The sequence below is a fragment of the Parasteatoda tepidariorum genome, chromosome 8 (assembly GCF_043381705.1).
Source record: "Parasteatoda tepidariorum isolate YZ-2023 chromosome 8, CAS_Ptep_4.0, whole genome shotgun sequence".
Lineage (NCBI taxonomy): Eukaryota > Metazoa > Arthropoda > Arachnida > Araneae > Theridiidae > Parasteatoda > Parasteatoda tepidariorum.
In genome coordinates, this window is record NC_092211.1 from 10,485,330 (window position 1) to 10,508,062 (window position 22,733).

The 22,733-nt window shown below is 30.5% G+C and overlaps 1 protein-coding gene across 2 annotated transcripts in view; it reads right to left on the reverse strand.

The window, feature by feature from the left end:
- LOC107454198 (cytoglobin-1) overlaps window positions 1-22,733 on the reverse strand; it is a 145,682-nt gene that overhangs the window by 66,050 nt on the left and 56,899 nt on the right. Inside the window, exons 1-2 of one of the 2 annotated variants that reach the window (XM_016071304.3) lie at window positions 20,531-20,646; window positions 4,152-4,212 (exon numbers count right to left, since the gene is read on the reverse strand). The gene's annotated coding sequence lies outside the window, so the exon portion shown is untranslated. Of the gene's footprint in view, window positions 1-4,151; window positions 4,213-20,530; window positions 20,647-22,733 lie in introns of those variants that run through there. The other variant, XM_016071303.3, reaches the window with a different exon arrangement.

Genomic DNA, 22,733 nt, shown 5'->3' on the forward strand with positions numbered 1-22,733 from the left:
TTATACTATAGCACATTTCTAATAGGTTTAACGAATTACATGTCATTTATTTGAATTCAAATTTATTTTAATGACTTAGTATTTACGAAAAAGATGCATTTTTTTAAAAAAAAGAAGTTGTTATATGGATTTGAATGATTGTTTTGAATTCTTAGAATTTTGTGCATTTGCAATGTATCTAAGTTAGTAGCGAGCGAAGCCAGCTTAAGATTTCGTAGCAACTTTCGGGGATTGGCGAGCGTTTAAACATACATGTAATGGATTTTTGTTCAGGAGATTTTTTTATATACTTCCTATTTGTATTTATTTTTAACGTATTGCATTACAATGTTAACCCATTGATACACGAAGGTAAACAAGTGCAAACCGGTTTCAGTCCCCTAAAAACAATAAAGCTGTATAGTATCACCTGATAATTAAGATATTACATAGAATCTTATAGTGTGTCTAATAATTTGGCCATAGGACTGTATATCAACGTTCTGAGTTACATGTAAAATCCATTGAAAAATGAGATATAAACGAATATTTAATGAGAAAAATATACAGCTTTTGCTTGTAATACACATCTGTTTAAAAGCATGTAGTTAAACTAATTGAAAATAATGTAAATTTATGTTTATTCACAAAAACTCAATTTCAAAAAGTCCAATAAAGAAATGGAATTTAGTAATAACATTTAAATATTTGGAACCTTTCCGATTCGCATAAAATTTATGGCTTTCTCAATTTTTATGATTCCTTTCGGAGAATTTCTCCTTCTTTAACTCAATGAAAACATTAAATTTTCAAAACAGCCGGAAGAAAAAATACATTAACTTATTCCTTTAATAATTTCAACACAAAGTCAAAATAAAAAATCATATCTAAATAAAATATACTTTATTTTTTTTTAAAATAACAAGATCTAATGCCTTTCTTAAAGCTAAGCATTGGCTCGTTTTATTTTATTCGTAATAAAACTAATGCTCTTCGATTGGAAGGGGGTTTTTCGATCTTTTTTATAAGTACTTTAATAAATTATTTTGTTCCTATTTTTGAAAATGAGGGAAGCATTGGAATTCGACATACCTAAGAGAATAAAACGATTTTTTAAGCTAAAAAACATTCAACTAAGAGAAGTAACTTGGTTAAATACTAATGTAAGTGCCATTAAAGGATTAAAAATGAGAGAACAAAAAGAATGTTTAGCAGATAAATTGGAAAAAAAAGTGTTATATACTTTTATATGACTAAGCGGATTTTTACTTTTATCTTGATTGCGTCTGTTTGTCAGATTCAGATTTTTCAAAATTAAATAAATGTAGTTTGAAAAGTTTTTTTTTCTCACTGCTTTAACGAAAGTAGGAATATTCTTATTGGCTAAAGGATTTTAATCGGAAATTAGAATTCTTTAAAACCATTATTTAACATTCCAATGAATAGCAATTAAGTTTTTCTTATTTTTCAAAGTGATGAATAAAAACAATATAGCTACTTCTAGTTCTGTTGTGCGACAATTTACAGGAAATATTTTTGTGACAATTACCGAATCATGTAAAGCAAGTCTCCGGTATTAAAAACACACGGAATTTTTTTTAAGTTGAAAGAAAAACAAAAAATTAAAATGTTAATAAATACTTTGTTATAAATTTCATAATTTACTTCAAAATTGATAATTTACATACACGGGTTAAAAAACAAAATTTTTATAAAAAATGAAAATTTGAAATTACAATTTTCCTCTCTGTCTCTTTTAAAACAATCTTGCTTTTGATTTATTATTGTTTAATCAGAACTGAAAACTATGTAAATTTTTTTAACGCAATACACAAAAGAAACTGAGTTTGTTAATAGACATTGCGTACTCCTAGATATTTTCCAAAATGTTTATGCATTTTAAGACGGGAGCGTGTAACGTAAATAAAGCTTTTTTTCTGTTCCTTTTTAAGAAAATCCATTAATCAGGAATCTTTCCCTTAGTATCACATTTAAATCATCCCCATTTTCTTCAAGGTCCTTGTCTATAAAAAGCAACGCTCGCCCCAAAGTAATTAGTTGCTAAAAAGGGACGCTGCTTTTTATAGCTTCCCTTTTTCATTTCTCCGTTTAATTCCCTCTGAAAACTAATAATGTCCATGAATACGGCTTAACTATTAATGCTGTCGCCCTGTCAAGTTTAATAAGACCTCATAAAGAGTTCTATTTTGGTGAAAATAGGAACGAAATAGTTAATTTACGGGTATAATTAATAAGCCTTACAATGTATCTTTTATGATTTACTTTATATATATATATTTATATATTTATATACATATNGTAGGGATATATATATATATAAAGTTCAATTAATCAAGATCAGTCGACATCAGTCGTTGAACAGTTGACCCAATTTTTGGGTTCACGACTACTAATGTTCAACTCCTTAGCCTTGTAATTTTGAACCCAATCCAGAAGACAAGGGAACTCCTGGATCGAGTAATGGGAGAGAGAAAGTGGCCTTTGTGGAGGACTTTTTGATGGAACTAATCCGCATTTGCATTACGTGGAGAGGAAAACCACGAAAACCTCCCTCGCTTAGTCTGACGGTATGTGGACTGTAACCCATGATCTGTCCATCACTAAGGATATTTTACGCCAGCACTGTTGTCGGCACAAGCCGGCTACCAAATTCGTATCGACCAGCCATTACTGGGATTCGAACCCGGTTCACCTCATTGGAAGGCGAACGCTCTATCCTCTGAGCAATCACGGCTCTCAATACACTGTATTATATTTTAGTGCTTTTTTAACACCAAAAAATATAGTAACTACTTTACACCAAAGAACCAATGGAAATTCTTGGTGTAGTCAAACGTCAAGAACGTTCTTATACACTAATCGTTGCAAGCTGTCAGTTTGGTATTTCTTGCAACCAAAATTTATAATAATAATAAGACTAATTATTATAATATAACAATAATAATGACTCACAGAAGAGTCAGTAAAGTAATTATTTTAATTAAGTAATTTAAAGTAAGCAAACTTAGTTAAATTTGTAAGTCAAACATACGCGTAGTTCTGAGAGGTTATTAAAATAAATTCGAATTAGGCTTAGCAGAATAAAAGATGATAGAAATTTAAAATCATAAAATTTAATATTATGAAATTATTTGATGAAACAGAGATTTAAAAATTAAATTTCAATTATCCGTATTGCACAACTAAAAACATACATAAATTTTAACACCAATACGGTTAATCTTTGTTGCTGTTGATATACAGTGAGCAAAAAATACTGACCACCCTAAATAACTTCTGATCTAAATTTTCACGTTCTATGGTTCAATCTTACGGACTTGATGGGGTGATCTCAAATATGCTAATTAATAAGTACAAATGATATTTTCAGTTACGAAATCAGACACAAAAACGTACTTTCTCTGAATAAACATATTTTTTTATTCTGACGAACTCAGATTTCTGACCCCCAAAATATAGGTGGTAGATGCATTCTGGGAAATAGGGTCTCAATAATTTAGTCAGGAGAGCGCTTCAAAGTTTGGACCCCTTAATGTTAATAATTTTACTTTTTGCTTATTTCACTACAACTCGAGAACATTTTAAGCGAATTGAAAATTTTTTGCTCACAATTATAAAATTCGTTTAACCTAGGATAATTCCATACAAACATTCCATACCTTATTAAATAGCATATTTGAGGTCACCAATTCGAGCCATTAAGTTGGAGTCCTAGATCGCGAAAATCCGATCATTAGATTAAAAGTTATTCAGGGTGTTCTATTTTTTGGTGCAGTGTATAGCATTATGCATAACAACAAACTCCTGCCACTTCGTACTCGATAGTTTACAATTTACTCACGATATCCAAAGTATTGGTTTGGAATTTGTTTTTTTCGTGAACGGAAATAATGGTGCGAATGCGTATGAGTTATGGTATAAGAATTATTCCATTTGTGTTTAAATGTACACTTTTTACGAACGTAAACAAATTTGTAAGAACGCTTTATATGCTGTCAATTTGAAATAAAATGTTCTTTCGCAGAAGTTTTTGAGTTGTTCAATGCCGAAATCGGAGGGCTGTTGCAACAATAGTTTTTAAAGCGCATAATTGCCATTCTCAAATATTCTTTATAGAAACTTCGTTAGAAAACTATTAAATGCGAACTTACCATCAATTTTATTGCATCATTAACAACCGGCTATAAATTTTTCACAATGTTGACTATGAATCTGTAAAAGAAATAAAAGAATCATTATTATTTTATTCTTAAAAACAAACATTTTTTTATTGGCATATAAAATGAAATATTTGGAGTGCAAGAAATACTATTTCCGAAATTTAAATTTCGCATTTTCGAAGCATCGAAAAAGTCTTTGAGCTCCTGATAATTTGATTTTGTAGAGAGTAATAAAATTTTGTTAAACTAGGGAGCTACCGCACCAAGTATTAAACTATTATTGAAATTCCTTTCGGGCCGCTTTGTGACCCTCGCTCATTGACCAGTTATTAAAATGAAATTGTCTAGAATCCTTAAGCAATGAATGTGTGGATGCTGACAGTCACATAGTAGCTTTGGTTAATGTCCGAAATACATACTAGGTCTAGTTAAGTCCCACTGACCGGTAAACATTTGCCCAGTCTGCCCCTGCACTGGTGCTTTTTAGGGTCAAGTGCCACTGCCCGGTATGTATTTAAGCGGTACTCCAAACACCGATATTTCTCCTAATCTATTCTCAGCCGATATTAAAATATCGAATAAATATAATAACATCAACGATTACATTAATATCAAATCGGATGTAACAAATATTTCGGACATTCACCAAAGCGACTACGTAATTGTTGACATTCACGAATGAAAGTCGACATTCTCTTGATTTCGTCATTTAGGGTAACATGAAAAAAATTGTGTATTTCAACGCCAAAATTAGTGGAAATTATTTTACACTAAAGTGGCGTAGTGTAATTCCACATATGACTCTCGGTTCATGGTTTAATGAGAGTCAAAGAATGCTTTACCCATTGGCAAAATGGGTCTTGCTTTGGATTTGATGGCGTCCACACACTTTTCAACTGTGTTCAAGAGTATAATAGTAAACAGTGCGCATGCGTCGTCATTGTTTGCGCTGCTATGGCGTGCGCTGCTGTTTTTCTTTTCGTTTTCACTATCAGGCATTTTTAATGTATTTACGTAACAATAATTTAAAGTATTTTTATATCCTTTTTAATTTTATCGTATAATGACTGGCTTGACGGTGATTTCAATATATATATGAATCCTGAAAAAAGGAAAAGTATTTTGTGACGTCTTGAAACACGTACATAGGGAAGGATATGAAAACCAATCCGACGACAAACATCTATTGAGACAGTTCTTGCAACCCATGATTTGAAATATTTAATGGAGTCAATCCAGAAAGAAAAAGCATTAGACCAATGCGTAACCAGTGATCGTATAAGGATCACAACTTTTTTTAAAAATTTTCTTGGTGTCAGAATTTTCTTTTCTAGTGTTTAGTTGCTTAAAAATTTATAATTTAAGTATGATATTATTCAAAAAGACTCAGTAAAGTTATATTTACAATTAAGTAAGTTATGAATTTAGAATGCACATGCACATTCATTTTTAAAATGTAATTAGTTTGCTCACATCACAGAAACAAAAACATATGCTACCATTCATGACCGAAATCAAGAGAATGTCGACTTTCACTGGTGAATGTCAACAATCGTATAGTTTTGATGAATGTCCGAAATATTTGTTATATCCGATTTGATATTAATTTATTCGTTGATANAAAATATCGAATAAATATAATAACATCAACGATTACATTAATATCAAATCGGATGTAACAAATATTTCGGACATTCACCAAAGCGACTACGTAATTGTTGACATTCACGAATGAAAGTCGACATTCTCTTGATTTCGTCATTTAGGGTAACATGAAAAAAATTGTGTATTTCAACGCCAAAATTAGTGGAAATTATTTTACACTAAAGTGGCGTAGTGTAATTCCACATATGACTCTCGGTTCATGGTTTAATGAGAGTCAAAGAATGCTTTACCCATTGGCAAAATGGGTCTTGCTTTGGATTTGATGGCGTCCACACACTTTTCAACTATGTTCAAGAGTCATAGTGAACAGTGCGCATGCGTCGTCATTGTTTGCGTTGCTATGGTGACTGCTGCTGTTTTTCTTTTCATTTTCACTAGCAGGCATTTTTAATGTATTTACGTAACAATAATTTAAAGTATTTTTATATTCTTTTTATTATTAACGTATAATGACTGTCTTGACGGTGATTTCAATATAAATATGAATGATGAAGTAGGAAAAGTATTTTGTGACATCTTGAAACACGTACATAGTGAAGGATATGAAAACCAATCCGACGACAAACATCAATGGAGACAGTTTATGCAACCCATGATTTGAAATGTTGTGGCATTTAATGAATCAATCCAGAATTTAATGAGTCAATCCAGAAAGAAAAAGCATTTGACCAACGGGTAACCAGTGATCGTAAAAAGGTGATCACAACTTTTTTTTAAAATTTTCTTGGTGTTAAGCAAATGTCAGAATTTTCTTTCCTAGTGTTTACTTGCTTAGAAATTTATAATTTAATTAAGATATTATGCAAAAAGACTCAGTAAAGTTATATTTACGATAAAGTAAGTGATGAATTTAGAATGCACATGCACATTAATTTTTAAAATGTAATTAGTTTGCTCACACCACTCAGACATAAACATATGTTACAATTAATGACCGAAATCAAGAGAATGTCGACTTTCACCTGTGAATGTCAACAATCACATAGTCGCTTTGGTGAATGTCCGAAATATGTGTTACATACGATTTGATACTAATTTATTCGTTGATATTATTATATTTATTCGATATTTTAATATCTGGTGAGGATAGATTGAGGAGAAACATTAGTGTTCGGAGTACCAGTTAAATGCATACTGGGCTCTTGACCTTAAACAAAAACATTGATGTATGGCATAACGAGCAGTTTCATTGAAAATTCATCGATGTAGGGTATACCGGGCAAATGTATACCAGGCAGTAGCACTCAACTAGACCTAGTATATATTTCGGAAATTTACTAAAGCGACTATGTGATTATCAGCTTTCACCGGTGGAAGTCAACAACCACCTATTTCCGTCATTCACCGTAGCACATACACACATCACAGACAAAATATTACGATGAATTCGAATTAAGCCTAACACCGTAACGGTTTGGAAGTAATTATAATAAATATATTTAATAGAGTTGATAGATTTATTTAAATATTTTTTCTAGAGCATAATGCATTTTTAATAAACAGTGAAAAAAATTACATGTCTTCTATAGCAGCTAATGCTTCTATAATGCTCAGCAGCGTGTGAACAACAAGAAACTTTCACGTGTGGTTCATTACAAAAAATCTACTGTTGTCATCTGGTTAAAATAATTCAAAATGGAATAAATGCATCTGATTTTATAATAAGCTTCCCCATTTATTGGTGTTTTAACTAGCAACACCCTTAAAAGAGTGTATGAACGCTAGTTTGGGTATTAGTTGAAATAAAATATTCATTCACAAAATTTTTGAATTGTTTTAATACCAAATACGGATAAATTAAAAAAAAAAGAACTAACAAACGCTTAGTTATTACTTACTTACTCTTAAACTTTATTGCTTTAAAACTCAAGAAGTTCTAAAAATTATCAAACGCTGTTTCTTCGAATCTAATAAAGTAACCCTTTTATTCTTCAAATTTTTACACAGATATTGCGCTATGAAATAATACTATGTCGTCAAAAAAGTTTTAAGTATACAAAATGTTAAAAAGAACACAAATCAAAAAATAAACCTAATATCCAAGATGAAAGGGGTCTCTTAAACCCTAGTTATTTTTTTACGGCAAGTGTTAGTTAGTACCAGAGCTGGGCGTCGATTGCAGTAATTGATTTCAACTGTAATTGATTACAGATAATTACCGTAATTACCGATAATAACTGTAATACATACTGATAATTAATTGCAATCATAATTGCCCGCCATCGTTTTTGTTATGATTACTTGTAATGTAATCGCAATTACTTGGAATCATGATTACTGTTGTAATCAAACTTTTGCTGAATTGTAATCAAGATTACAAGTAATTGATTGCTGTAATCAATTATTGTAAGCACGATTATAGCTGTAATTAAAATTTTTAAAAGTTGTAATCATGATTACAAGTAATTGATTCCTGTAATCGACTATTGTAGTCACGATTACAGCTGTAATCAAATTTTATAATCACGATTACAAGTAAATGATTACTGTAATTGTTTGTTGTAATCACGATTAGAGGAGTAATAAAAATTATGTTATCTTTGATTACAAGTAATTGATTACTGTAATCAAAAAATGCAATCGATTACATTTTTGCCCAACATAGAGATTAAAATTATAACTTCGATTTTATAGTACTTAAACTATGACTTTTTAATTTTCCTTCTCTAAAGATTAAAAAAAACACCCTTATGATCGGGTATATTAATTATTATGAAGAATAGCGTGACCACTTTCTCTTATGCGATCTAATGTAAAATTAATTAAATGTATGTAAAAGCGACGTAAACACGAAACTTTACTCCTAATGAAGATTCGGGTTAAATATTACTCTAAAACTCTCCATTTTCATGATGAATTCAAATGATTAAATAGGCTGCCCGAACTTCGAATAGCAAAATACGTTAATTTCAGTTAATTTATAATCCTTTACTCATTCAATGCATTTCAAATGTTCCGTTGTTTATTCAGAAACGCGAATTCTGTGTTAAATTTGAGAAATGAAGAGTGGGATTATGAATAACTCTAAAAATCTAAATGTTCTAGAAATTTGGTAAAGGTATGGTGTGTTGAAAATTGAAATCCCTGAACGACTACAGTATCTTTTTGTATTAAAAAATTCTAAATTGCACCACAATTGAGATGAGTGTTCAACTTCCACGTCAAGTTACAAAATACTTCTGCGCAAAAACAATACAGTTACTGGTCATATTATTCGACGCACTATGAGATTCTGTGCAAAATTATAATTTTCAGGTGATACTATACAGCTTTATTGTTTTTATGTGACTGAAACCGGTTTGCAATTGTTTGCGTTAGCTGTATCAATGGGTTAACATTGTAATGGAATACGTTAAAAATAAATACAGATAGGAAGTATATAAGTATATAAAAAAATCTCCCGAATAAAAATTCATTACATGTATGTTTAAATGTAATGACAATAACAATAATAAAACAAATAAATTCGTGATATAAATCAAAAATCGTCAAATAAATTCGTAATATATAAATTCGTGAAAAAAAGCGCTTTCGACAAAATACTAAAATAGAGATCTATCGACAAAGACTACTCACTTCTGCCTAGCTTAATAGTATGAGATTGCCGCAGCTGATGCTCGCTGGTAATTTCAGTTTCCGTTTTTAAAATCGCTATATGTTGATCTACCACAGCTAGATTTGACATATGACATTTTTAGCGGCAATCATTGGTCGATTTTCTAGCGTTGCCATTCGGGGAGTTGTAGTGAGGCTTTTTTTTTGTCGCCGTGTAAGAGAAATATATATAGAGATTGCCTATAAACTCGTGTGTAAATCATGTCATTATTAAAACACTACAATGCGTCTAATATTTGATCTAATTATTATAATATACAAATATAATGATTAATATAATACATATTCTATATTTATATAATATATAATCTAATTTATGTTATCGTCAAATTTATATTATAAATCGTCTAATTTAACCCATTGATAAATGAACGTAAACAAGTGCAAACCGTGTAAAAATAATAAAGCTGTATAGTGTCACCTGATAATTAAGATTTTACATGGAATCTTATAGTGCGTCTAATAAATTGGCCAGCTACTGTAAGTACTTATAAATTTGAAATAGTGAAGATGCATAGAAAAATGTACAGGGAATAAGACGGAGTAAAGAAAATTGAACATTCGATGATTAGTTCGAGAATTGTTGACTGTTAAACTGTAGTAAAAAGTACCATACAACAAAAATACATCTACAAAAATGAAATTTGAAGTGCTGGAAGGACTATCCTTTTACGGAATTCTAATTTAAAAAGTTATTGAATTAAAGACTGTGGAGATAGTAGTTATTGACCATGTCAACCTTCATCTATGAAAAGGTACCTTACCTTAGAATCGATTTTGTCTTTTATACTAGAGAATTGGAATTGAATTTTCTAGAGGTAGATACACTACAGTACTCCCCCACCAGAATTATAACTGTGATAGAATTCGATGAGAGGATACCATTAGATGATTCATTGCTGTTTTGAGGGAAGACGGGAGAGCTGTATTAAGATCGCCGTATTTTTGAGTGCTGATCGTGAGAGCTGTATTAAGGTCGTGTTTGCTCCTGTGTTGCCTTTAGCAGTCGAGCGAATACGTTGTTTGCTGTGTGTGATGGAGACTAAGTAGCAACAGTACGAGGAGGTGGATAATGTTTACATCACGTCCGAGTCACCAATGTGATAGTAGCTATTGACTATGCCAACCTTAATCTATGAAAAGGTACAAGGTGGTTAGGAGCAAGCTGGCGAAATAAAAGAAAAGAGGAATGGAGTTATCGGTTGGTTGTGTTGCCGTGTTTGGTATAAATATTGTAAAAATAGTATTTTTTTAATTAAAATAAAAATACTTAGCGTAAAAATATACAAAATTCAAACCAAATGCGAAGCAAAGAATTACTAAACAAAAAATCAAAGAATTACTAAAGGTAGTTTCAAAATAACCTAGGATCCTGTCAACGAAATAATTATATCAACGACATTACTATGTCAACGAAATGACTTTGTCAATAAAAGGACCCTTTTAACGAAATGATCTTGTCGACGAAATGGCCCTGTCAATGAAAGGATTCTGTCGACGAAATGGCCCTTTCAATGAAATGATTCTGTTGTCGAAATGACCATGTCAATGAAAGGATTCTGTTGACGAAATGACCATGTCAATGAAAGGATTCTCTCGACGAAATGACCCTGCCATCGAAACAACCCTGTCGAGGAAATAGTCTGTCGGCAAGATGACGTAGTCTTTGAAATGGTCTGTCGATGAAGTAAAACAAACTAGACCTGTTTCTAATGAATGATCCGTCTACCACCAATGTTATTTTACGTTGGAACAACCAGATATCGCTGGGATTTGAACCTGGGTGACTTGGTTGGGAGGCGAGTGCTCTTTCGCCTGAGCCACCGTGACTCATCCAGTATAGTTTTTAGGGATGAAGATAATTGGATGGAAACTTTTCTCCGGGAACAGAATAGTTTTTGCAAATCCTAAGACCCCAAGAGATACCAGGAAAAAGAAAAGATAACTGGTAAGAGATGCGGCTAATGTTTTCTTTATTTGGCGCAGTAGGTGACTTCCTGAGTCCAGGGGTAAAAGAAATAAGCAGCTTTGCCAAAAAAGAAAGAGATTTCGAACGAGAGAGTAATCTCTATCACGTAATCCCGAAGATTCCGTCTCAAATTAACGTTCGTCACGCAACCATTAGACTCGCCCACCCCCAATAACTATGTTTTGGTTTTGTTTTGAAGACTTGGTTTAGGAAAGGCATTGCTTTGATTTATTTACATTCCTTTGAATGTTTTTTTGCAGTCAAAGTAGCTGTATTTCGCTTTGAAAATTTGAAGGTTAATTTTTATGTAATGAAATGTAGATTTTTTTTAAACGTGAACTATTTACAAACCTTTACATAACCAAATGTGTTTTTCTTTTCTTAGAGAAAAAGTTAAAAGCAACTTATGGGGTCAAATACTATGTCTTTTTTCCTTCTTTTTCTTAAAACTTTTTTTCTTATTTATTCTATTCGTCTTGGCGATAATTTTAAGTGAAATTTATTATTATTTTTTTTTATGATGGGTGATTTTTGATCAGATTAACTTTGAACATTTTATTAAAATTTTAAATGCATTTGGTGAGTAAGTGCTGATTTTTTTTACATAAAAAGTCACCATGTAATAGTGAAACTTCATAAAATTATTTTTTTACTTTGTCCGTTTGTTATGATACACATTTTAATTTCGTTTTTTTTTAGTTGTCTATGCTAAGCTATGCTGTCTAATTGTCTATGTTAAACTTACCTTTTTTCATGTTAATTGTTTTAATTACCATTTACGTTGAGAGTTGATTTCTAGGCAAAGAATCTTAAACTGATAATTTAAATGTAAAACTGTTAATTTTAATGTGAAACTGTTAATTTTAATGTAAAACTGTTAATTTTAATGTAAAATTTATTATTTAGATTTAAAAAATACAGATTGAATTATTCTAAAAGTGTTTACAAAACAATAGAGTTTAAGAATAAATTCTCTTTGAAAAACAACCTCAAAGTTGACTCTTTTATTACTGGTCACGTTGTTGACCTTTAAAGGATAACATACGAACAGTGCGTAAAATTAAAAATGGATTACACTGAATAACATTTGATCTAACAATCGGATCATCGCGTACTAGGATTCAATTTTAATGGTTCCAGAACCTGACTTTAAATATGCTAATTAATTAGTGTAGACGACATTTTAAGTTACGAATATAGACACAAAAACGTTCTTTTTCTTAATGAGCTTACCTATTTTTTTTGTTGTCGTCATTGGATTCTTGACCTTTCAAATATGAGGGGTATTCGAAATCTGGAAAATATGATCCTGATAATTTGATCAAGAGAACGGTTTTTGCAGCCGATAGTTCAAAAAATTCGGAGCTCCCAATGTTAATTTTATTTTTTGCGAGTTTCACTATTTTTTAAGAATTTTTCAAGCGAATCAAAAAGTTTTTACATATAATTATAAAGTTCGTTTAGCCAAAGATAATTAGCCGCAAAAACTTTAATATATATGTAATAACATTTTTATTTAATGATGAACAAATCAATTTTGAATTATGTTGTGCACAATGTTTTCACCATTTTAAGGAATGTAATTTTAAATACCAAATTTGAACGAAATCGGTTGAATTTTTCCCGAAAAATCAGGTTTTAAAAATACGACAGTTATCTTCGGATAAACGAATTTGATATTCCTGCCGAAAAAATTTTGATTCGCTTAAAAATTTTCTTCAAGCTGTGGTAAAATAAAAAGAAAAAACGACCAAACGTTCTATCTCTTACCTGACTAAATTAATAACACAGTATTTTCCAGATTATTTTAAATCATATTATTTATATCATATCATATCATATCATATAATAATTATATGAATTTTTATCGAAATTGTGGTATTCCAGCGTTGTTTGTGAGTCAAGAATCTGAGTATGTTTTTCTTCTTAATTTCGTGAATTAAAATATCGTCTGCGTTAATTGATTAGCATATGTGCGGTCATCCTCTCGAACCATTAAGATTGAGTTCTAGAACGTGAAGATCTGATCATTAAATCAAAAGTTATTCAGGTGCGGTCCATTTTTTTTTCTTTTTGACGCGCTGCACATTTATAAATCAGAAATTATTACTGCAATCGATTTTTTTGTACAGGCCATGGAAGAATTCTTCTCTTGATTAACTTCTTTTTCTGAACAGGTGTTCATCATATTTCGTCACTAAGTTTTATCTTACGCATGCTATTAAGCACAACATTACTTAGCGCTTTCAATCGAATTCACGCTCATTATAACGATGACATTTTTTTTTATCTGTAACTCATTATAAACATGACATAAACATAAATAACGCTTTTTATTTTACTTACTTAAACTTATTTATAACCTTAATGTTAAGCTCGTGAATATAAAGTAGGTCTTTTATACTTGACACAGTTAAAAAAGTGATGATTTTTTAAAGGAAAAAGTCTAAAAAAAAATCATATTTTTTCGATTTAGATCATTTTTTTTAATGTTTTTACCTTTACTAACCGAACTATCTGATAAAATCTGTTAAGAACTGTAATATTATTAAAAAACCACGTAGTAGCTAAAATAGTTGATGTTTCTTAATACAGGGTTAAAATTGTAATGTAATTATTAAATACTAATAAATAAATAAATAAAATCGTAGGTATTTTTTTCTAGCTTAACTTGATAACGTATGTTAAAGATTGAGAGGCAATTTGTCAATTAAATATCCACCAAATTTGAAATGATTAGAAAAAATTCAAGAAAAAAAATCAGCTCATTCGAAATATTTGTTCTTTTTATTGATCTACTTTTAATTGAATCTACTTTTATCTTTATATTTTACCTTTACTAACCGAACTATCTGGTAAAATCTGTTAAGAACTGTAATATTATTTAAAAACCACGTTGTAGCTAAAATAGTTGATATTTCTTAATACAGGGATAAAATTGTTACTTAATTATAAATTCTAATAAATAAATAAAATCGTAGACATTTTTTTCTAGCTTAACTTGATAACGAATGTTAAAGATTGAGAGGCAATTTGTCAATTAAATGTCCACCAAATTTGAAATGATTAGAAAAAATTCAAGAAAAAAAATCAGCTCATTCGAAATCTTTGTTCTTTTTATTGATCTACTTTTAATCGAGTCGACGTTAATTAAAAACATTACTTACACAGTCGCTGGTCAAAATTTTAGACACACGATAAGATTCTATGTAAAATCTTAACTATCAGGTGATACTATACAGCTTTATTGTTTTTATGGGACTATTTGCACTTGTTTACGTTCGTGTATCAATTGATTAATATTGCAATGCAATACGCTAAAAATAAATACAATTAGGAAGTATATAAGAAATCTGTATAAAAACCCATTAGACGAAAAATAAAAGTATTGAATATAAACTCGTGCAAAACATGTCTATATTAAAAAAACTACTGTGAAAATAATAATTAGGTCTAATTATTATAATATACTTATGTAATAAATGTTATAATAAATATTCTATATTTATATAATATATCGTCTAATTTATTCAATCTTCGAATTTATATTTTACATCGTCTAATTTAAACAATTGATACACGAAAGTAAAAAAGTGCAAACCGGTTTCAGTCACATAAAAACAATAAAGCTGTATAGTATCACCTGATAATTAAAATTTCCTATAGAATCTTATAGTGCGTCTAATAATTTGGAAAGAGACTGTATTTTTCAACAACTATCAATTTTGCTGGCTCAAATATCTTATGATATCACTTTTTTAATTCGCTCAAAAAGTTCTATGGATATGGCGAAATACGTCAAAAAACTAAAAACATTAATGGGTCCAAACTTTGGATCGCTCTCCTGACCAAACTATGGTTACCATTATTCCCAGATTGCGGCTACACCCTGTACTTTAGGGGTCAGAAATTCGAATCCTTCGAAAAAAAAATGTATGTTTATTCAGATAAAGTACGTTTTTGTGTCTGTGATGTCGAAACTTAAAATATCGTCTGCATTAATTAATTAGCATATTTGCAATCAGGGTTCGAACCTTTAAGAGTGAGTGTTAGTACGTCAATATCCGATCATTCGATCAAAAGTTATTCAGGGTGTTACAAGTTATTCATTCTTAATTTTGCTCACCTACCAAAACTTAATTTCAATATGCTTTACTTATGATGTTTCTTAGCGACTCAAACGAAGCTTATCAATATTTTGTTTTGTGATTATTCGGCGCGGAAATATTTTTCAGAAAGAAGTCTGTAAATGCGGTGATAAATTTGTGAACTTTTTTTTAAAGATGTTTTTTAAAGATGTAAAGATTTTTATATTTGATCAAAGTTGTAAGAGTCGTCGAAAAAAAAAGAGAGAAGAAAAAAAAGTTTAAGCAATAAAAAAAGCAGACGACTTTTTTTTAAACTGTTCCAGCTGATTAAAGCAAAATGATATGGAAATTCCTTTACGGGAAAAGATATGGGAAAAATTTTGTGAAAAGCTGATGGCGAGCGCCTATTTCATGGTCCACCCTTACATTCGAATTTCAGATTAATCTCCTGTTTCCTTAAAACGCAGAATGCAAATAAATATTCTAATTAAAATCAATATGCAATGTGAAAAGGATCTAATGAGCATTACGTAACGAAAAGTATTAAAAAAAGTTTAAAAATATTTTGTGAATAATTCGTTTCATTCATATGTTCATAATTTATCAGAAAACAGTTCATGTGTCACGTTATTTTAATAAACGAAAAGCAAAATAGGAACGAATAAATTATTGAGTTACATTTCGGTAGAAAAAAAATGCCGGAAATATTAAAAAAGACTTTTTAAGCTTTTATTTTGAGTGCCTTTAAAGTTATATTAAAGTTTAAAAAAGTTAAGCAACATTACGACCGCTAGAGAAATTTTGTAATTAAACAAAACACTGTTTTTTAATGAGTCTTTTTTTTTCTTGAATTGTTAAGTAATTTTATTGAAAATTCTTAACGAGAATTTGTTGGGTTTTTTTTATTCGGAAGTAAAAGAAAAAGGGAAAAAAAATCTTAATTTATTTTGGATAAATGCTTTTATTTTCAACCCAAATGAATTCGAGAAAATTAAATTTTAGTGACTTTCTGAATTTATTTTCGTCGAGATAATCACTTTATAAGAAAAACAAAGAAACGGGTTATGAAATTATCTATCCTTGAATTAAATAAGTTTTTTTATTCTCTCTTTGAGGAAGTAATATTAGAAAAATCACATTTAAATTTTTCTCAAATGTGAAGAAATAGTAAATAATAATAAAGTTTAAATTGAACGTAAAAAAATTAATGCGGGAATAAAATTGATCTTTTAATGTTTTTTCCCCATTTTTTTCTTGCTTTTTTTTTAATCATCATCATAATTAACTTAAAAATGAATTTCGAATAAAAAACTTTCACGTGCAATTTCCTTTTTTTAAAAAAATAATTTACTAAATAGGACGGCTATATTTCAAGTAAGGGTCGGTCACTTGAATTGAACATTTTGAAGACATGGTACTGTCCGTACAGGTTACCTACACAGCTATAACTGAGCACAGTTATTTCCAAGGAATGCCAGGGAGCCGTAAGGGCTCAGGAGATAGAGCGTTTGCTTTCCAATGAGGTAAACCGGGTTCTAATCCCAGCGATGGCTGGTCGACACGAATTCCGCATCAGGCTTGCACCAACTACAGGGCTGACGTAAAATATCCTCAGTGGTTGACGGTTCATGGGTTAGAGTCCCCTTGCGATCAGTCTAACCATGAGAGTTTTTCTTGGTTTTCTTCGATATATAACGCAAATACGGGTTTGTTCCATCAAAAAGTTCTCCTCGAAGGCAAATTTCTTCACATACTTTTCCCAGGAGTTCCCTTGTTTTCTGGATAGGGTTCAAAATTACAAGGCAACGGAGTTGAACGTTAGTTGTCGAAAACCTAAAAAATTGGGTCATCTGTTTAACGACGGTTATAAAAAAAGGAAACCCTGGACACGACGCAAGCACTCACTGTGACGCACGCGTCACCTATTAGTATACAGAACAAAACGGCTCTTAACTAGAAAACCGCTCTCATAAAATAGCAATATACGAAGTAATATAGAATTGGGCATTATTGGGTTAATATTTATTTAAAAATTTCACTAATTTTAAATTTTATCGGAATTTGACTTAAAATTCACAATTGATTGAACATTATACTACTATTAATGACGCCTGTTATTTTCTAAGCTCTCGATAACAGGAACTCATTACCTCCCCCTTCACTTTCTACAATATTCCGGATTTCCTTCAAAATTTTCTACTGCAGATTTTTTTATTATTATTATTTGTTTATTAAATTGAATTTTCAAGGTTGAAATTCAAAAACAGAAAACTCCAGTGGGCAGGCGGCGAAATTATCAATTTCCGTTTTCGGCAGTCCTTTCTTCCGGCAGCTGAAGCCCAACGTGGAAACACGGAAGTAAGGAGAAATTTATTTTGTCGACCATTTTATAACAAATAAGTGTTTTCCTTTCTCATCATTTTTTTTTATTACAATACTTTCCGTATCGCCATTTCAAACATACAAAACCAATTCATAAGAGCACTAAAATTTATTAATATAAATTTTCGAGAAATTAAAATGAAAACTTATGTAAAGAAAAAAAAAGAAAAAAAAAATCCTTAACTTTGTTCGGAGTAAATAAATAGAGTAGGATAACACTTTTACTACATTTCAATACATTTTAGTTTTGCCGGATAACGGTTTTTTGATTAAAAAATTTATTGAAAGAATTAAATGACTTTGAACTTAAAGAAAAAAAGACAAAGTTATGTTAGGTGCACACTGTACTGTGCGCAAAAAAATAAAAATAAAATATTACCCAAAATTTATCAGATCTAATTTTTGTGTTATCGTTTTATTTAAAACTAGTCGAAAATCTTTGTAACTAAAAGATTAACAAAAAAATTATATAATTTTGAATTAAGTGAAAATTTAACTGACGCAAAATGCAAAATTTAAAAGAATAGTTTTCGGGAAATAAAAGATTAAAGAATTTTTTTCCAACTCAAATAATTTGACCAATTTCGCCAAAAGTTGAAATAAAATATTCTTTAACACAATTCGTTGGGTTATTCAACATTAAATTCAGAGAAATATTACACCACAATTTGCATAAATTACCGTGATTGACCAAAATCAAGAATATATCGACATTCACCGGTGAATGTCAACAATCACATTATCGCTTTGGCGAATGTCCGAAATAGATTCATACGAATAAATTCATATCCGATTTGATATCTATTTATTCGTTGTTATTATTATATTCATTCGATATTTTAATATCTCCAGAGGATAAGTTAGGTGAAACATTCGGAGTGCCGTTTATAAATGCATACTGGGCAGTGGCACTTGACCTTAAACAAAAACATTGATGTCATCAACCGGTGAATGTCGATGTCACCAACATTCACCGGTGGATGTCAACAACTGTCATTTTTGGGTAACTCACAGTAACATATACACATAATCCATAATAAAAAAGATAAAACGTATTTTTATCGAAAAATAAGCAAAAATTTCTATAAATAAAATTCTTTTCTTTTTATCGTATTTGTAAAAATAAAGAAAATTTTATGAGGTATTTTTAAGTATCCGAACCGTGACGGAAATAACTGGATCAATTTACGAGTTTATTCAATTGTTTTGAGAACTTTTGAGAGTGTGTTTATATTTCCTCCGAACCGCATCTTTTTTGGAGAGAGAAAAACTATTATTTTTATGGCCTTTTCTTGCTCAACTTTTATTCCACTTAATGGTAAAACATAAATTTTCTGGAGTAAGAAGTGAAAAAGAAAAAATTAATCGGTATTCAGAAAACTTTCTTATTCATTGTTTTAAGCTTTAAATAAACTTTTTATTTTATTTTGGATACTCGAAATCTTTTTTTTCTTCTGACAGCTGTATGAATACAACATTTTATAGTACGTATAAAATTTTACGAAAAAAAAATAGTGCGTGGATTCCCCCCACGCAGAAGAAGTTAAACTTCGCAACCTGCGACGTTAATTGTAGAAGAATCAGCAGTCGTAGAAGGATCACTAGTTCTATTCAACGACTCTTTTTCCCTTCCGTGCTCTGTAATCACGGTAATATTGTGCATTTTTCCCTCGTGGACCTCTAGAAAGAGTGGAAGTGCTTGTGGTTGCCTCATCGTCTCGCCNAAGAAAGAAGATCAAGCATTTTTCTTTTTTAAATTTAATAAGCCACATTAAAGAAGGAACGTTGCAATGCTACACGCTACATTAACGACGTCTCCAGAGTAACTGAATGACGGTTCATATAGAAATCGCAGGTATGCGTCTCATACAACAACGCCCCCTATAGTTCGTTGCGATCGCGAATTATAGAAAAACAATACTTTTATGACTTTTATTATTTTTATGCTAGTGAGAACCAAAACAATATGGAAATGAATGAGGGAAAACTGGATCCTACCACGTGATTTCCCAGCCAATAAAAATGAAGCGTTAGACGTTTAACGCAACCTTGTTGGAAGTCGCATAAGAAGTATAACTTCAAAAAAGTAAAATAGTAATTATTATTCTAAGTAAAATAGTAATTTTCAGGTAATACTATGCAGCTGTACTGTTTTTACTCGGATGAAACCGGTTGGCACTTGCTTACGCTCCTGTATCAATGGGTTAACATTGTAATGCAATACCTTAAAAATAAATACAAATAGGAAGCATATAAAAAATCTCCTGAATAAAAACCCATTACATGTATATTTAAATATAAAAGTATTGCCTATAAACTCGTGCAAGGCATGTAATTATTATGTGAGTGAAGAGTTTTCTATAAATCATGCAAATAATAAATAAGTAAATTAATAAAGAAATAAAAATAAATAAAGAAATAAATAAATAAAAATAAATAAATAAATTAATAAATAAATACAGATTTAAAATTTAACTGACGGGTCGAATTCAAAATATAGAATTTAACCCTACGATTCTATAAGAGAGTTTATTTACAATATTTTAACAAAATAAACCTCCGAATTTTAGAATCAAGATAAAGCTTTTAAATAAATGATTCGGAAAATTTCATCTAATTTACTGAGTAGAAGTAAACGAGTTTACTTTTACCTTATCATCTTTTGAAATTCCGCTGGCCTGACCACCAAACATAAATTTATCCCCTTTCGAACGTTAAGAACCTTTTAAGAAAGTAGGTTGTGCACTAAATCAACTGCTACCGACATATAACGCGAACGAAAAGATAAGATGGCTGCTCTGAAGTAAAGTGAAGCAAAGAAAAAAAAACTAAATGATGGCCTCGATGTTTATGAGAAATCGTTTTATTATTTAGCGTGTTCGTAAAAATAATTTTTAGCCGCTGGTTGGACGCAGGCGATAATAACTAGGGTTTAATTAGTTTAAATTGTTTTCCTCAGCTTCTTGGTGAGAAATTACGAGTTGAACAAATTTGGTGTTTTCAGAGGTATTTTTTTTTTAAAGTTAATGCGTTTTTAATGCAGGGTTATTATGAAAGTAACAATTATTATTTAATATATTGATAAATGATAGTTTTAACCAATAAGGAGTTTTGGAAAATTAAATGAGTTTTTGCCAAATAATGTATTTAAATTGTATTCTTATTTGCAATTTATTTCGCGCTTGTTAGTTTATGCATTACGTTTCATTACACTGAAAGTAACTTTAGTTTATCTTGACACCAAAAATGGCGGCAACTACTTGATTCCATTACACTTAGAATATTATAGCTCACGGTATATTATTTCTCTATAAGTATTTTTGCATCCCTTATTTAAAGTCCTGTATTGCTATTATTACAGTTTTGATTCAAGAGTTTATAACTAAGAGAATTGCTGTTCATTATTATAATGTAATTCTGCACTACATTTTGAGATAAAGTTATTTAGAGAGGTGGTCTTATCTTAATTACAGTTTTACACTTATTATTTTGGTGCAAATAACATTAATATACTGTTATAGATTACTGTTAAAGGGATCTGTTGTTAAATGATTTGCAACTTAACGATCAGCTTCATGCCCAACCAGATGCAGGCAAAAATAGTGTTTAATATATCCACCCGTTTGGTATTATTAAATATTAAATTACGGTTGTGAACTCAACAAATTTGTTTGAACACTATATTGTTGTAACGATATAAATGTTATTTTACAAATGATTACTTAAAAAAATATTTCTGTTCACCCATAGACTTAAATATTTATAATACTAATAGATTTGGAGCTAATAGATTACTGATAGATTTAGAAGTGGAGGCACAAGCGTAAGCAAATAAAATTCTTTTTAGCACATATATGTTAAGCGAATAATTTTAATTTTTGTATAAAAACTATTTTCTGTCAAGAAACAATAAGTATTGTAAAGCATTGATCCGGGTTGGTGAGCAGCAGCAAACGGGGGGCTTGGCTCCCTAGTAGTCTATATTTGTTATAAAAGTTATAAAATTTAAATTTCGAAAATTGCGGCTACCGATTATCAAACGTTCCTGTTAAACTCATTCATAGAATTCAGCGCAAGTTAGATTTTCCAGCAGGACGTTGAAAAAAATTTGATAACGATGAATGCTTTATATGAACATCAAAAAAGAATAAAACAAAAAATTTTTCTGATCATTAGTTCTGTCTAAAATTCTTCATTTATGTTCCGAAATTATTTCTTTAATACTCTCCCATGATTTTAAAAATAAGAGAGGATTTTAAGGATTATATTGTTACTGTAAATGACCGAAATGGGCATTTTATTTCATTTCATAACCGTCGTTGAACAGCCGACCCAATTTCATGGGTTTACGACTACTTACGTTCAACTCCGTAGCCTTGTAATTTTGAACCAATCCAGAAGACAAGGAAACTCCTGGATCAGTACCCCCAGAGGTATTGATTTGTTGTGGGAACATGGAGGACTTTGAGACTCGACAGATTTAACGTGCATCAGTCACCATTTACTACACGGGGAGTCTTCGGCCGGCGAGGATCGAACCCACGACCTCTTGGATATGGGCCCAGCGCCCTACCGACCAGGCTATCCCGGCCTGAAATGGGTATTTGTTGACTTCAACCGCTTGACAATCACACAGTCGCCAGTGGAAGTGAAACCTAATTTGCCAATTGGCCTAATTGGTTTCTCTCACTGCATACAGTTCTCTTAAAAGATCCTCTGTATTGCTTCAGACATTTTGATGTTCATATAAAGCTTTCTTGGGGTGTCCCCCAAGAAAGCTTTGAAACCTCCAGGGTTCATCTATTTCAGATTATATATATATATATATATATATATATATATATATAACAAAAA